This window comes from Canis lupus, chromosome 23 (assembly GCF_048164855.1).
Source record: "Canis lupus baileyi chromosome 23, mCanLup2.hap1, whole genome shotgun sequence".
Taxonomy (NCBI): domain Eukaryota; kingdom Metazoa; phylum Chordata; class Mammalia; order Carnivora; family Canidae; genus Canis; species Canis lupus.
In genome coordinates this window covers 14,150,384-14,166,749 of record NC_132860.1, presented here as the reverse complement: position 1 = coordinate 14,166,749, position 16,366 = coordinate 14,150,384, and the positions used below count along the sequence as shown (strand labels likewise).

Below are 16,366 nucleotides of genomic sequence, written 5' to 3'. Positions count from 1 at the left end.
AATGCAGAGTATAAAAGAATGGGTTTGAAGCTGAGTAGTAATAGCTTAATAACCAGCTCATTTGTTGGGCATTGGAGAAACTTGGTGAGCTCTACTTGCTTTAGGTGTAGGTCCTTAAATTTTGGAGCCTAAGAGTAAGTATGAAATGGAATTTGAGGACCTATCACAGGGATTATAACTTAGCTTTGCTTTATCCCAATCCTTAACAATTAAGATGAACCCACAGTGCCAAACACCAGGCAGTGGCAAATGTCAATCCTATCAGAAAGAAGATATGATCAGGTCAGTCACAGATTATTCCTGCACACAATTTTATAAAGACAGCATCCTGGGCTGAATAAAAACTAACCAGAAACACAAGGAGACAAACCAAAGGAATGAAAAACCATCAGAGGCAGAACCAATAGGGCTTACTATTTTAGAATGATCAGAAACAGTCTTTAAAGTAGTGGGAATTACAGTATTCAAGGGGATAAAATACAATGTCTAGAATTTAAGGAAAGAGCAGAAAGCTATTTTTTTTTAAAAAGAATCAAATGAATATCCTAGATCTCAAAACCAAAATTGAGGATGCAATCAATGGGTTTAAGAGTTAATGAGAAAATTAACACATTAGAAGATAGATTTAAAGAGATCACCGAGACTGAAACACAGAGAAGCAGAGGTAGGAAAACAGAGTAGAAGATAAGAGACAAAAAGATCTAGGAATATCCCAGATCAATTTAATTTTTGTATTATTAATATCCCAGTAAGCAGAGGACAGGAAGGGGGGGACAGAGAGAGAGAGAGAGAGAGAGAGAGAAGGGAGAGAGGGAGAAAGGGTGGGAGGGAGAAATAGCACAAGGGAGAGAGGGACAGAGAGAGAGAGAAGGAATGGGGAAGAAGTCATACCTGAGGAGATAGTGGCTGCAAATTTTCAAAATTGATGAGCAATGTGAATCTAGTCTTTTAAGACTCCCTACAAATGTCTTCCATGACAAATAAAAAGAATCTCACAATCTTTACTATGATGTGTTTAGATCAGAAATCAAAGACATGGAAATAATCTTAAAATCAGCAACATAACAAAGTCATATAATCTTCAAAGTCACAATAATAAGATCAACAACTAACACATCAATAGAAAGAATGGAAGCCACTGGACAGTGGAGTAAGAACTTTTAAGTGCTAAAAGAAAACTGTCAACCTTAGAATTTTATATCCATCAGAAACATCCTCAAGAATAAATAAGAAACAAAGACACTTTCAGCTGAATGTAAAGTAAATGGAGAAAAATTCATAACCAGTAGACTGAACTACAGGGAGTCCTAAAGGGCAGAAAGAAATAATACCAGTTGGTTGTGTAGGAAGGAATAAAGTGCAATAAAAGGAAGTAAATAGAAATAATATTTACTGTGTAAAACCATTTAAATTATTTACCATTTAACAGTGTTTAAATTAAATTTATAAATTATAAGATGAAGAGCACATAAGTGAGAGTTGAAATGTTCTAAGAGTTTTACATTGTCCAAGATGAAGGTAAAAGCACCAATTAATTTGGATTGGATAAATTCATAAACCATAATGTAATCTCTAAGGCAGCCACTAAAAGAATGACAAAACAGCATTTGGCTTCCTAGCTAATAGAAGAGAAAAATTGAGCAAGTAAAAATATTGCAAGAGAAAGTAGGAAAGGAGAACAAAGGGAGCTAGAATATGTGGGATGAAGAGAAAATAAATAATAAAATGGTAAATTAAAACACCCCCACATCAATAATAAGGAAACAAATGGACTAAACCCTCTGATTGAAAATCAAAGATTATTAGAGTTGATAAAAAAAACTAAATTCATGCTTAGAGTTAATAAAAAACTGAATTCATGCTTTAGATTAGATATTCATGAAATATAAAGGGACAGAAAATGAGAAAGGATTGAAGTTGCATTCACAGGTACCAGGGATTAGGGTTTCAACACGTCTTTATGGGGGACATAGTTCAACCCACAACAATACCCATCAGAAATACATGCACATTGTGTATCTTGAGATGTGTAAGAATATAGATAAGAATATAGTGCTATGTTATCAATAAATCATAGTGGTATAGTAATATAATAAAATACTATATGATAACTTTTTATTTTTTTATTTTTTATTTTATTTTATTTTTTTCTATATGATAACTTTTTAAAAAGATTTTACTTATTAGAGAACGCACAAGTGGGAGAGGTTGAGGGAGAAGCAGACCCCTGCTGAGCAGGGAGCCTGACTGAGGTGCTGATCACAGGACTCTGGGGTCATGATCTGAGCTGAAGGCAATCGCTTAACTGACTGAGACACCCAGGTGCCTTTTAATGCTATATGATAATTAAAATGGATAAGTTATAGCTGTATACAATAATGTGTATCTCACAAATATTAAGTTAGAAGCTAGATGTAGAGCATACACACAGTATGGAATCCATTCACTGAAAGTTATTTGGGGGATATATGTGAGATGGTCAAACCAAAAGGGAATTCAAGAATATGATTAGCATAAAAGTCAGGATAGTGGTCACCTTTGGAGGTAGGGAAGGGGTTGCCATGGGGAACCTGGGTGGGCATGGGGAGGGCTCCTGGGTGTTGGCAGGGTTGTATTTCTTGACCAGGATGCTGGTTACAAAGCATTGACTTTGTGATAAATCATTTGGTCATATACTTTTATTTCACCTACTTTTCTGTATGCGTGTTTTATTTCTCATGTGTACACACACACAATATTTACAAAGAGGAAGGAAGAAAGGAAAGAAGGGAGGAAGAACGGAAGAAAGGAAGAAAGGAAAGAGTGAATCCAGAAGTTTAGTGAATTTGAGGCCATCTGGGTTACATTGACAACCAAATGAGCCAAACCAAAGAAGTATGATTAAGTTTATTAGAAACAACATAGTGTCCTCAATTCTGCTTGCTAACCTGGATGGGTGTGGCCCCACCTGTAATATCTCCTGAATATAGTTTTGGAAATGTTAATTTATGCAATAATATTTTTTTTGAGAACCCACAGTGTGCTGGACACTGATACACTTTTCCTCTGACTTGAATTTCATCGAGTTCAGAGGAAATATGGACAATTTTGGTTTGAATAGCTGCTAGTCTCACATTTCTTCACAGTGAGAATCTCTTCCCTCACACCACCCCCACCTTGCCTACGCTCTAGTTGCAATGACTAAAACTTGTGAAATACTATGTATTAAAGCAGACAGGATGCACATATTCAAAAAATATCATGGCCATCTGAGATCAGGGTGAGAAAGTCTGTTCCAAATCTGTGGCAGCCTGAGTTGGGGAGTTGATGTGCATGTTCTCTGAATATTTAAGTTAGATAAAGAGTCTAAATCTCATTGCTTGAAGGCGATCCAAAACCCAAAGTGCCAGCCCCACTGGCTCCTCCTTTAGGAATACAGATGTCATCAAATCTCAATAATGACAGCTATTAACACAGCATGTGAGACTAAAAAGAAATTTAAGAAGACATTTATTGTTTCTTTAACTTTAAGTATCTTCCATCCATGGCTGGCTTGAAATTCATTGCATATGATGCTGCTGTCTTGGTTAATCATGTGTTTAAGACTAATGGACCTGTAGAATATGCCAAAAGTGAATTTCCAGGAGCCTGGCTTGCCCAGTCATAAGTAAAACATGTTCAAATAGTGATGTGCCAAGACTCCAATCAGCTTGTTTTCATAGCATTTCTCTCTTTCCAGAAGCTTTGAGCTTCAGGAGAGCAGGGACCATGTTTCCTTCCCTTACCAGTTTGTGCTCAATACCTAGTGCAGAATTAGGCATGCAGCAAACACCAAATACTTATCGACTTGCTGATTGAGAAAACAAACGAGCAAGTACTTGACAAAACACTTGTTCCCCTAAAATGAGCAATGATATTCCAGAAAGGTTCTATTCACGTTGTATTTAACCCCCCACCCCCACCCCCAGCCCACCAAGAAAGGCCTTGACTTTTGGCCTTTCATACATTCAATCAACTAATTTTTATTGAATGCTCATATAAACCTTAGGGGTGCAGAGTACTTTTGATGATAAGAGGTAGGGGAAATTTTTTTAAGTGGTAAAAGGTATTGGGGGCTGATTTTAAATAGAGTGATCAAGAAAGGTCTCACTGTGTTGATGTTTGAGAAGATCTGAAGGAAGTGAGGGAGTGAGTGGTGAAGCAAAAGGAGAGAAGGGAAGGAAGTGAGAGCTATGGGTACATCTCACAGAACGGCATTTTAGGCAAAGAGAATAGCATGTACAATGGCCCTGAGGCAGAGAGTCCTGGGAGAATTCAAGGGAAAGCAAGAAGCTGTGTAGCTTGAGCAAAGTGAAAGAGGGAGAACAATGGGAGTGAGGTCAGAGAGGTTCCTGGTCCTGACTATGTAGGGTTGTATAGCTATTGGTTTTTACTAACAGTGAGATAGCATCCACTGGATGATCTTGAGCAGGGTATTGGTGTCGCCTGACTTGCTTTTTAGCAGGATCACTTTGGCTTTGTTGAAAACAGACATAAAGATCAAAAGCAGAAACATGGAGTCAGAGCTAGTCTATGGAAAATTCTAACCTTTGGATAGATACAATTGTAAGTGTTGGATTTGGTTTTCACCAAGACCAAGTCAAAACAATTCTTTCCTTTCAGGAATACATTGGATGATAGAGTGGATACTATCATTACAAAATAGATGTTTTCTTCTTTTTTTGTTGAAAATATGTATTTAGTAATGCATGAATATACTACTCTTTTTTATCTTTTTAAAGATTTTTACTTTTTTATTTATTCATGAGAGACACAGAGAGAGAGGCAGGGACATAGGCAGAGGGAGAAGCAGGCTCCCTGCGGGAGGGAGCCCCATGTGGGACTCGATCCTAGAACCCCAGGATCATCATCTGAGCCAAAGGCAGATGGTCAACTGCTGAGCCACCCAGGCGTCCCTGAATATGTTACTCTCACTGCAGTTTAGAAAAGGGTTTCGGAATGTTTAAGCTAAATGAGTGAGAAATTGTAGACTACTGTTTTGAATGTTTTTAAAGGGTACCATTTGACATCTTTAAATGCCAGTTTTTTAAAGAACTGACAGGAGATTTAGATTAAAATTAATGGAATACAAAGCAAAAACAATAAAGATGAACAGTGAAATCAACAGAAGTTATTGTGATACTGAGAAGTGAATTGTAACAAAATTTTCAGATTATACTGAAAGCAGCAATTCATTGAGAGAGAGATAAATTTAAAATAAGTTAAGGGCTCAGTGAGTTGAGCATTCAGCTCTTGGATTCAGCTCAGGTCATGATCTCAGGGTTGTGGGATTGAGCCCACATGGGGCTTTGTGATCAGCAAGGAGTCTGTTTGGGATTCTTTCCCTCCTCTTTATTCCTCCTCTGCTCACACTCTCTCTCTTTCAAAAAAATAAATAAAATCTTAAAAAAAAATAAAATATGTTATAAACTTGATCATCCCATAAATTTGCTGATCTAATTATAAGAAGTGATTAAACAGGCACATTGCTAATTTGGCAAAAACAAAAACAAAAACCAATGACATTAATGAAGATAACAGAGAAGTCAAGACCGCCAACACAATATGATACCAACAATAACTGATTAAAGAGTATTGTCAATTCAAAAAAGTATTGGAAAGAAAAGCTTGAAATATTCTGAAATCTTACAACTCATCTGTGAAGGAAACTGGGTGGAGATTTCCCCAAATATGAAAACAACCCTAAAAACATACATGACATTACAAATAGCAGTTTGTAAAGCTGAAGGAAACTTTCTAAAATATTAGTATTAAAAATCTACTTTCATCAACCATGTTATTGGAAAGACCTAGCTGTCTTTTTATTTTTGGTGTAGAAAATGAAGAGTTTAGCAAAGAGTATGCACCCCCAATGGTAGGAGAAGTATGATAGGTGTGTCAGGTAGATAATTAATCAAAATATTGCTTCTGGGTATTGTGGTATTCACAGGATTTGTTGACTTTTTAAAATTTGGATCTAGTTGTGATTTTTTTTCTCTCACTCTTGTTAAATTAATTAAACAAGGAAGCCATTAGACTGAAGTAGCTCTTGTGAGGTGGGAGCCTACATAACAACCCAAAATCTAAGCCTGTGTGTATAAAATGCCTCAAGGTTATGAAATTGAAACTTAAGGACAATCAATCAAAAACGACCAGTTAAGCTTTAAGCTATAGCCAATCAAATAATTTCCTTTCTTTGCTACCACCTCTTCTTACATCTTTCTCCAGCTTCTGTCAGTGGGGTGCCTTTAACCACTTCTGGTTTGGCACTAACCTAACTGGTTGATTTGTGCTCAAATGAACTCTTAAATTTATTAATATGTCTCAGTTACCTTTTAACATTTTTTTTAAAAGATTTTATTTATTTATTTATTCATGAGAGACACAGAGAGAGGCAGAGGGAGAAGCAGGCTCCCTGCGTGGAGCCAGATGTGGGACTTGATCCCAGGGCCCTGGGATTGCCACCTGAGCCAAAGGCTCAACCACTGAGCCAATCAGGTGCCCCACCTTTTAACATTTTAAGTAAATATTTACTTATTTTAAGTAAACATTTATTTTATGCCAAAAATTTTAATACATTTTTTAAAAGAGGGACCCTCAGATGATACAAGCTTCAGACTCTCAAAATCTGGATTCATTCTGATCAGTAGGTTGATTTGTGTATTTTAAGATTGCAAGAAAAATTAGATATTAGACTGACAGACAAACAAATTTGGAATTCATGGTAGAGGTTTAAGTTGGAGAAGTATATTTGTGAGTGGAATGTTGTCCATATTCCAGTCTGTGGCTCTTACTACACCACTAAATAATTAACTTGATTCTCTGCAGATGCTCACTGAGTGTCCCACAAGTTTAACTCAACTGTGACACTACCTGGAATTAGTGTCAGACTCCACAGGTTAATGGCTCAGCCCCATAAGACTGCCCCCTTCTCACTTCAAATGCCAATCTCAGATCCAAGTGGTTTCTTGTGTTTCTGAACACCTTGCTATAAATCAGAGGGTCCCACAACCACCATCTTGGGTTCCATTGATTTGCTAGAATGGCCCACAGAAGTCAGAAAACTAGTTTACTGGTTTATCGCAAAGTATATCAAAGGATACAAATGAACAGCCAGATGAAGAGATCCATAGGGAGAGGTCCCAAACACAGGAGCTTCTGGCCAATGGAGTTTGGCGCCTGGAATATGGATGGATTTTTGTTCACCAACATGAAAGCTCTCTAAACACAGTTTTTGTGGAGACTTCCTGACTTAGACATGATTGATCAAGTCATTGGCCAATGGCCATTGATTCCACCTCTAGTCCCCTCCCCGCCCTGGAGTCCCACCCCTCTAATAATCTGGTTGGTTCTTTTGGCAACCAGCCTCTTTGATGTAACAGAGATACCTCTATAGCTCTCCTTACTTAGGAAATTCCAAGGATTGTGCCAGAAAGAGAACAAAGGCTAAACATAGGCATACCTCATTTTATCGCACATGGCTTTATTGTGATTCACAGATGTTGCTTTCTTTTTTTTTTTTTTTTTTTTTTTTTTTACAAATTAAAGGCTTGAGGCAACCCTGCTTCAAGCAAGTCAATCAGCACCATTTTTCCAACAGCATTTGCTCACTTCATGTCTGTGTCACATTTGCGTAATTCTCATACAATTTCAAACTTTTTCATTACTAATGTATTTGTTGTGGTGATCTGTGATCAGTGATTGCAACTCGATAAAAGCTCAGATGATGGTTGGCATTTTTAAATTAAGTTATGCACATTTTTTAGGCGTAATGCTATCACACACTTAATAGACTACAGCATAGTGTAAACATAACTTGTATACGCAGTGGAAACCAAAAAATTTATTTGACTTGCTTTATTGTGATATTTGCTTTATAGCACTGGTGTGGAACCCAACCAGAAATATCTCTAAGGTTGGTCTGTACATATTTCTTAGTATATAGTCACGATATCACACATACCTAATTGGTATTTAGAACCTGAAGGCTCAGGGCCACGTTATGACTTTTGTGGGCTCTAGACAATTTTGCCTTTGTAAGCCTCTTCCTCCATTAAAAAAATATATATATATATAATCATATAAAATTACATAATAATTAATAATATAATATGCTAATTAACACAACAAAATGATAAATAATTACATTATTGCATATTTATATATGATTGTTGTTGAAAACTGACCTCCGTGCTTTGGAGCCAAACTATAACACAAAGACAGAGTTTGGGATAAAAAGAACAATAGCTGGGGATCCCTGGGTGGCTCAGCGGTTTAGCTCCTACCTTAGGCCCAGGGTGTGATCTTGGAGTCCTGGGATGGAGTCCCACTTTAGGCTCCCTGCTTCTCCCTCTGCCTCTGTTTTTGCCTCTCTCTCTCAATCTCTGTGTCTCTCATAAATAAATAAATAAAATCTTAAAAAAAAAAAAAAAAAGAACAATAGCTTTACTGTTTTGCCAAAGGAGGGTGCAGTGGGTTGCAGCCTTCAAAAAACTGCAAGCCAGCCTGGAGGAAGGGGCTGAGGGGTTTTATAGGGAAATACAGGATCTAGCTGGTTTGACAGGAATTGTGTACTTGCTGCCAGCCTCCTTTGTCCTGTCTTTAGGGTGGTCCAGGGTTCCTGAAGCAAAAAGCTAAGAAGGGAGGAGAGGAGGTTTGCAGAAGAGAGGTAAAAATATTAGTTTAAAATTGAACTTCGCTGGAGCACTAGTGCAGCTATTTTGATTTTTGTTCAGCTCCATGCTTTTAAGAGGTTTCATTATGATTATATGTTGTCTATATAAATATATAGTAGTAGCATATATTTAGATGACTAATATCTAGGCTAAATATATTTACTTTTTCTTCTAATTATAAATTAAAATATTTTCATGGGCTCCAAAAATATTGCATAATTGTTAAAGTAACCAGATTAGGCCCAAGATGGAGTCATCATGTTAAACCCCATATCCGCAAACCAAAACGTTACTAAGTTTCTGTGCTGGTTCTCCCAGAAATGGGAGGCCCAGGTCAACCAATCAGCAGACGCCTGCTCAGCACAAGTCTTACTTGGCTCCAGATAAGGAAAGCAAATGCCACCCTATCTTCCTTGTTCCTGCTCACTTTGGTCTATAAAAATCTCTTGCCTTGTACAGCTTTTTGGAGATCCTTTCTATCTGCTGGATCAATGCTGCCTGATTCACGAATGACTGAAGAAAAGCCTGTTAGAACAGTAAATTGTCTGCGGGAAATTTTCTTTTCTATAGTGAGTTCCAGCTTGGGTTCATTTCCATGAGAACAAGACCATTGGAGGAGAGGAGGTCAACACACTGGAGATCAGGATAGTAGAAGGATCAAATATGTATATGTTAAAGTCATCCAGCATTATGATAGGAAGAGGGTTGGAGGGACAGATATTGATGGACATGGGTCATGTGAAGAGGACCCCAAATATTGAAGAAACTGTGGGACTCACACAGGGTGGACAGATGATGGGAAGAGTGAGAGATGGTGGGTGATGAAGTCTGATGACATGGGAGTCAGAGCTATGACTCTTACACTAGTAAGAGGAGATAATGGCAGGGAAGCGACAATGAGGAATTGGAAGGACTTCTCCCCATCAGCTCCAGTGAAAGGAGGGGTGTTGGAGCCACTGCAGTGGGAGCAGTGCCCTCAGGGAAGAGCCAGGTTTCAGTTAGAGTCAGAAGATGAAGGGCAACCCCGGGTGGCTCAGCAGTTTAGCGCCGCCTTCAGCCTGGGGCGTAATCCCCAGATCCTGGGATAGAGTCCCATGTCAGGCTCCCTGCATGGAGCCTGCTTCTCCCTCTGCCTGTCTCTCTCTCTCTCTGTCTCTCATGAATAAATGAATAAAATCTTAAAAAAAAAAAAAGATGAAGGCAGCTTATAGAGAAGGCTTGTTTGGGGAACCTTGCTTATTATGACCATGAATTCCAGATAGTTGACCATTTTAGAAGTTGGAGAGGGTTATGAGATGGGTCAGAACATGCAGAACATATTTTGGAGATCTTGGGGATGAGGAATGAACTGGGGGATGTGAGCTTCCTGCAGTGACTAACAAAATGAAGACCAAGGACATACAGATGGATGGTGAAGTTGTGAGTGTTGAGAGGGAAGGGATGGGTAGGGTCTTGTCAAGGAGGACTCTTAGCTCTGGTGCTTCTTCCAGACTCGTCTGGTGCTTCTTCCATCCACATCCTGGGGATGTGGAGGCCTGTGGAAGATCAGTTGGCCACTGAGCATGTGGAGCTCTGTTTAGACCCCAAGAATGGAGGTGTGGAGGGTGTGAGAGGGAGTCTCACAAGTGGGAAGGTTTTCTCATGTTGGCATAAATAAGGCCCTGTAAAGATTGCTTAGTTGCCTCAAAAGTCCTGCCAAGACCTCAATTTGAGCCGGATACACAGGCACTGAAATATTTGTTGAATAAATGAATGAGTGAATTTCCTTTAGTAGCTAGAATATTTAATATCCACAGCCTAAAGCATCTGCATTAGAATCACTTCTTGGGTAGATACCTACCAGATTTCTACACAATTAAACGAAAAATAAAGCAAAGAGTAGAGTCTATCTGCCCTAAGAGCAAATTCTAGCCCTGAATGAAGAAAATTCTGTACCTTCTAAAATTATGGTTTTCTAGATCTAATCATTTAAATATCCAGATGGCATAGGACAAAGAATGGGTGATTACAGAATACGGGTAAGGAAAAGAGGAGGTAAACTTTATTGGTGGTGTTGGGGGTGGTCAAAGAAAGGATATAATGAGTTTTGAACAACAATCTGAAGAGCCAGCACTGGGGGTAGGGGCAAGTATAATAGGTATTTCCTCTAAGTCATATGAGCCTGGGGTGAAGTCAGGGTTACTGGCACCCAAATACTAAAAATGTTTTTAAATTTTAGTTATTTCACTTTTCTTCATTAGCCACCCAGCATTTCCAAGGTCTCTACTTGCAATAGAATCAAGATCCATTTCCTGGTACATGGGTGACTGCCCTGGGGAAGCCATCAGAGTACCCCTTGGCATTTGGTTCTAGGCTTGCTCCAGGTGCATTCTCTGTAGCACTTCTAGAATAATTCACATTTGGCTTCCCAGTTATAGACCCCCTCAAGGCCACTCATAAAGTAACAGATTAAAGGGACCTTAAAATGTTCTTAGTCTAATTCTCTACGTGATTGCAGAGGCCCTTCAGAAAATGGCATTCAACTTCTGAATGACACAGCATTTACCACCCCAGAGGCAGCCCATTCCATTTTGGTCCTTTTCAATAAATAGAATGTTCAGGCTCATTGAACTGAAATCCCCATAGCTTCTTTAGCAGTATTCCTGCCAAGATTTCGTAGTAATCAGCTTAATAAGATCAGTGGCCATAGGATTATATGCCAAAGGATGTCTTTCTGGTGACCAGAATTCAGTCTCTTCTATGGAAGCAGCTGATTCAACCCTGGTGCAGTCTTACTAATCAATTCCCTTTTTTGTATGCATTATTTATAAATGTTCTTCTAATGTAATTCTCTGATTACATTATTAATGAATTCCTTTATGCAATCTAACAAGCATTAAATTAATTACAGAATGCCTACTGTGTGTCAGGCACAGAGGTTACAGCCACGTTGGTGAGTCAGATAAGCTTTCACTCTCCGAGACTTTATTGCCTATAGGGATATAGAGCCAAGGAAACAGGCTTTAATTCAAAAGTGAGTTAAGTGCTACGTTATGAGGGTTATTAGAATATGTTGGAGTTCACCCTGGGCCACCTAATCTAATTTGAATTATAACACCAGAAATCAAGTGGTTGGTTTTCTAAAGTATATGCTAGCCCTGAATGTAAACTCCATTCACCTTGGATAAATTTGTGTATGCCCCATGTTTCATCAAGCATTCAGAGGCAGACCATCCCCAGTGGTGAAGCCAAGGGATAGGGCAAAGCCAGGGTTGTACAGCCATGGATGGCATAAGTGGCTGGCAGGGGTGGAAGAGTAGGAAGGTGGGTCTTGACCCTGGTGGCTCTCAAATTCCAGACTCACCTGTCTTTCCCTAGTGGGCAAGTGTACTTCTCAGAATAACACAAGTTCCTGGGCCTCTGATGATACAACAGGAGCACATTTTGTCCATTGATTATTCAGTGGAGTGAGGTCAGAAGCATTAAATATTTCAAAAAAATATATACATATACAGAGATTCATCGGTTTTGTAATTGTGTGGGTGCATCTGCGCACACGCACAGATCAATATGCCTAGGTGAAGATGGAAACAGTTGGGAGGAAGACATTTTTTAGGACACTGTTACATATTTGAAGACAAAAGTGATCACTAAATATATTTCCCAGATGTCAAATCATGTAAGTTAAGAGCCTCATTTCACTGATAGCATTCCTAGCCTCAGGCTATCTTCATATTTTTTACATTTTCTTCAACTTAATGAAATCTGCTCTGATTAAAAAATAAGATCTCCATAATTATGCTCCAAATTATGGCAGAAGGGAGGAGATGGGTCTAATTACAGAGATTTCTGGTGGGGAGGAATGTGGGCCAGACTTTAATCCCAGTTGTTCTTGTCTTGTGAGCTCCAGCAACTTCCGGAACCACTCCACAAATGTACATGAAAAGAGTCCCCATGTCATGGGAATGGTGTGAGCCAGCCATTCACTCACTTGACACATATTTACTAAACACCTGCTCTGAGGTTCTGAATCCTCAGAACTGGGATACAGCCATGAAAAAGATGTATAAAGAGCCCTGGTTCTTGTGGGATCTATGAAGTACAAGGGATGCTGGTAGTCAATGAGTATAATTCACAAATGAATTATATAGATGATAAGTTCTAGAAAAAAAATGAAAGTATGATAGGACAAGGCAGGCTTGGGAGGGCAGAATAGGGATACATAGGTCCCATGGTTAAATAGAGGGGTGCAGGTGGGCATTGCTGAGAAGGTAAAGGAATTACCTGAGTGGGTGGCCAGGAGAAGACCCTCACAGGCAGAAGGAACAGCTGGTGCAAAGGCCCCAAGGTAAGAAGTTTCCTGGCATGGTTGAGGGTGAAGAAGGCAAGTGTATCTAAAACAGAGTTAAAAATAACAAAAAACAAAAACCGAATGGGGAGAACTGGGGGCCTAGGATGTCATGGGATCATATAACACCTTGTTAAGGTTGTTTTAAGGGTTTAGAGTTTTACTCTGAACAAAATGGAAAACACTACAATATTTCGAACATTTGTTTTGAGCATACGAGGGTTTCCCAGCTACTGTGTTGAAAATAGATGTGTAGGAAGCAAGGGAAGTTGGCTAGGAGGCAGTAATAGAGGTGAGAGACGATCATGACCCAGGGGTAATAGAAAGTAGTGAGAAGTCATGCAATTGGAGATGAATTCTGGAGGAGGGCCAGCATGATTTCCAATGGATTGAATGTGGATCATGAGCATGTTTGTGGAGGTGAATCGGGATCTCAGTTTGGATATGTTTAATTTGAGGTGTCTATTAGGCGACAACATAGACATATCAGGAGGCAGTTGGATATGATTCTGGAGTTTGAGAAGGGCTTCTGGGCTAGGGATATAGATTTGGGAGTGTTCAGAAAGGCAGTCCTGTGTTTCTCCCTTACTCTCACAGAGCTGCTATACTCAGAACACTAGAGGTGGGTGGTTCTCTCACAACAAGCAATTCTCTGCAACTCCAGCTGGGTTTCCTACAATTGAACTCAATTCTGCTACCGTGTACCTGGACATAGCATCAGATGTTCAGTCCTATAAGACCACCCCCAAGCAGTTCAGGTGCTAATTGCAAGCCCAGTTGTCACCTCTATGTCTGATCGATCAGCTCTAAACTGGAGGTTCCCATGACCTCCTCTTCAGGTTCCATTAATATGCTAGAGTGGTTCACAGAACTCAGGAAAACAGTTTATTTTTTATTATAAAAGGATATGATAAAGGATACAGGTAAACAAACATCCAGAGGGAAGAGATGAGTAGGACAAGGTATATGGAAAGGGGCAAGGAGCTTCCACGCCCTCTGCAGTCATTCTTCTCTCCCTGTACCTCCATGTGTTTGCCCACCTGGAAGCTCTCCAAACTCCATACTTTTAGGATTTGTATGGAGGCTTCACCATGTAGGTGTGATGCATCATTGCCTCCATTTCCAGCCTCTTTCCTTTCTTTGGAGAGTGAGCTATGGGATTAAAGCTTTCAAGCTCTTAATCATGGCTTGGTCTTTTTGGTGACCAGAGCCTATCCAGGAACCCAGAGTTGTTTCATTATAAGAAAAGACACTGCTATCACCTGGGAAATACCAAAGGATTTAAGAACTCTGTGTCAGGAACTAGGATCAAAGACCAAGTTTTAGAACAAAAGATGTTCTTCGCACTCTAGTCACTCAGGCAATTACAAGAGTTTTAGGACTTTCATGCCAGGAACTGGGTGCAGAGACCAATATATATATTTTCTGTTATCTTACAGGGAGCCATCAGAGACCCACTAAAATATGGGGTAAGTTAATTTATGGAGATTGTAATTTGTATTTTGCTGTCATCATATTTTCGCCTCCACATCCCCGCTCCTGTGACAAAAAAGGAAGCCAAGTTTTTATTTCCTTTTGTCTCCAGGGAACATTGGCAATAGAAATGTCCATTGCATGAAGGCAACTCTTTGTTGTTGCTTTTGTTTTCAAAAGCTTAGGGTTTCTGGAAGGGGCCTCCCAGGGAGGCATGTGTAGCAGACAGGAGGTTTAGGTAAGTTCTTTCCACTTGTCATAGTTCAGGTAACCCAGGGCTTTCTTGGTCAGCCTATGTTATTTCCCTAATTCAGGGATTGGTCCAGGGGTGGCCCAGTCTGTCAGAAGCTTAAGACAATTGCTCAGGATTCTAAGATATCCACACAGACTCTCCTTTTGGATAGTGAGGTGTTTGTTTGTCAGACCCGGAACTAATACAGCCATTTTACCCTCATGAGGGAGGTGAGCTTAGTAAGAAGTAAGCTGCCATGTGGAAAAAGGCATAACAGGGGAAAATAGCAGCAATAGGCACCATCATTATCTATCGCTGGGTAACCAACTATCCTAAAATTAAATGCCTTAAAAATCACAAAGTTATTTTCTCATACAGTCTCTTTGGACAAGGGGTTTGGGGGTGGCCTGTCTGGGTGGTTCTGGTTCTCAGCGTCTTTTATGAGATGGCAATCAAGACATCGGGTGGGGCTGCACTCATCTGAAGGCTCGTCTGAAGCCGGACAAGCTGGTTCGAAGATGGCCCTTTCTCAGAGTTGGCAGGTTCGTGACTGCTGTGGGTAGGACCCTCTCTGTAGGCTTAGGTGTTCTTGCAACATGATAACTGACTTCCTCCACAGTAAGGAAACTTTAACGCCTTTTATGTCATAGTCTCAAAAGTCACACACCGTGACTTGTGCAAAGTCTATTCCTTAGAAGCAAGCTGCCAAGTCCAGCACATACTGAATGCAAGGGGAATGAGGCGTCTTCACTTTTTGAAAAGAGAAGCATCAAAAAATTCATGGTCCTACTTTCAAACCACACACGTGGCACTAGAGATCCTGTAACCACACCTGAAGGCTTTCCTACCAGTAAGTGAGCCAAAACGTCCCTTTATTTATTAAAGCCAAGTTGAATTGAGGTTTTCTTTTTTCTTTATGACTTGCAGCCACAAGTATCGTAATTAACGCAGACGGTGTCAGTTGATGTAGCTGATTTAAGAGAAGATAACAGTTCCCAAAACTGAGAGGAGAGAGAGTCTCTTGGGACGTAATAGGCTCTCCAAAAGGTAAGGGAAATGGCAGCTCCCAGGGAGACTGGATCTTCCACCCTGGGGCTCCCATTCTGCACAAAAAGTCCCAGATATGCAGTCATCCTGGCACTACATTAGCCATGTCTTTTGTTTTCTGTATTCTGATGCTTTGACATCTGGGGCCCTGCTCACTCTGGAGGGCCTGCCCCTCCGCCAGTTATCTAATTCCCATCCAGAGCCCACACCCCAATTACCTCCTTTATATGACTCCCACCCCCTAAACCACTATCCACCTGCACTCATCACCCCAGGGTCAGGTCCTAGACAACCAGGGACAATCCCTATGCTCTAGACCCCACCAAAATAACGCAAACTAGCCAAGCCCAAACCTGCTTACCACACCTTATCTGTTCCTTCCTGAAGAAAATGCAATACTCTTGCACGTGGTCTTGCCCCCTCCCTAGTGCCTCCTAACCAACGCTGGTGCTTCTCTGTGTGGCCCCTGCATGGCATGGCATGACCTCCCCTTTTGGGAACTGTCAGTTATAAACTATCTAGTCAATGACAATCATCGCTTGATCTGTTGGCCTTACTAAACCTCAAATTTTCTACGAATACACTATATTTTAA

At 40.0% G+C, this 16,366-nt stretch overlaps 2 long non-coding RNA genes across 2 annotated transcripts in view; one reads left to right on the top strand and one right to left on the bottom strand.

Moving 5' to 3' along the window:
• LOC140614758 (uncharacterized) overlaps window positions 1-8,405 on the bottom strand; it is a 21,672-nt gene extending 13,267 nt beyond the window's left edge. Inside the window, exons 1-2 of the long non-coding RNA XR_012015543.1 lie at window positions 8,304-8,405; window positions 7,122-7,197 (exon numbers count right to left, since the gene is read on the bottom strand). This is a non-coding gene — a long non-coding RNA (uncharacterized lncRNA). The remainder of the gene's footprint in view (window positions 1-7,121; window positions 7,198-8,303) is intronic.
• Window positions 1-16,366, top strand: part of LOC140614759 (uncharacterized) — a 25,870-nt gene extending 9,504 nt beyond the window's left edge. Inside the window, exons 3-4 of the long non-coding RNA XR_012015544.1 lie at window positions 14,460-14,489; window positions 15,653-16,366. This is a non-coding gene — a long non-coding RNA (uncharacterized lncRNA). The remainder of the gene's footprint in view (window positions 1-14,459; window positions 14,490-15,652) is intronic.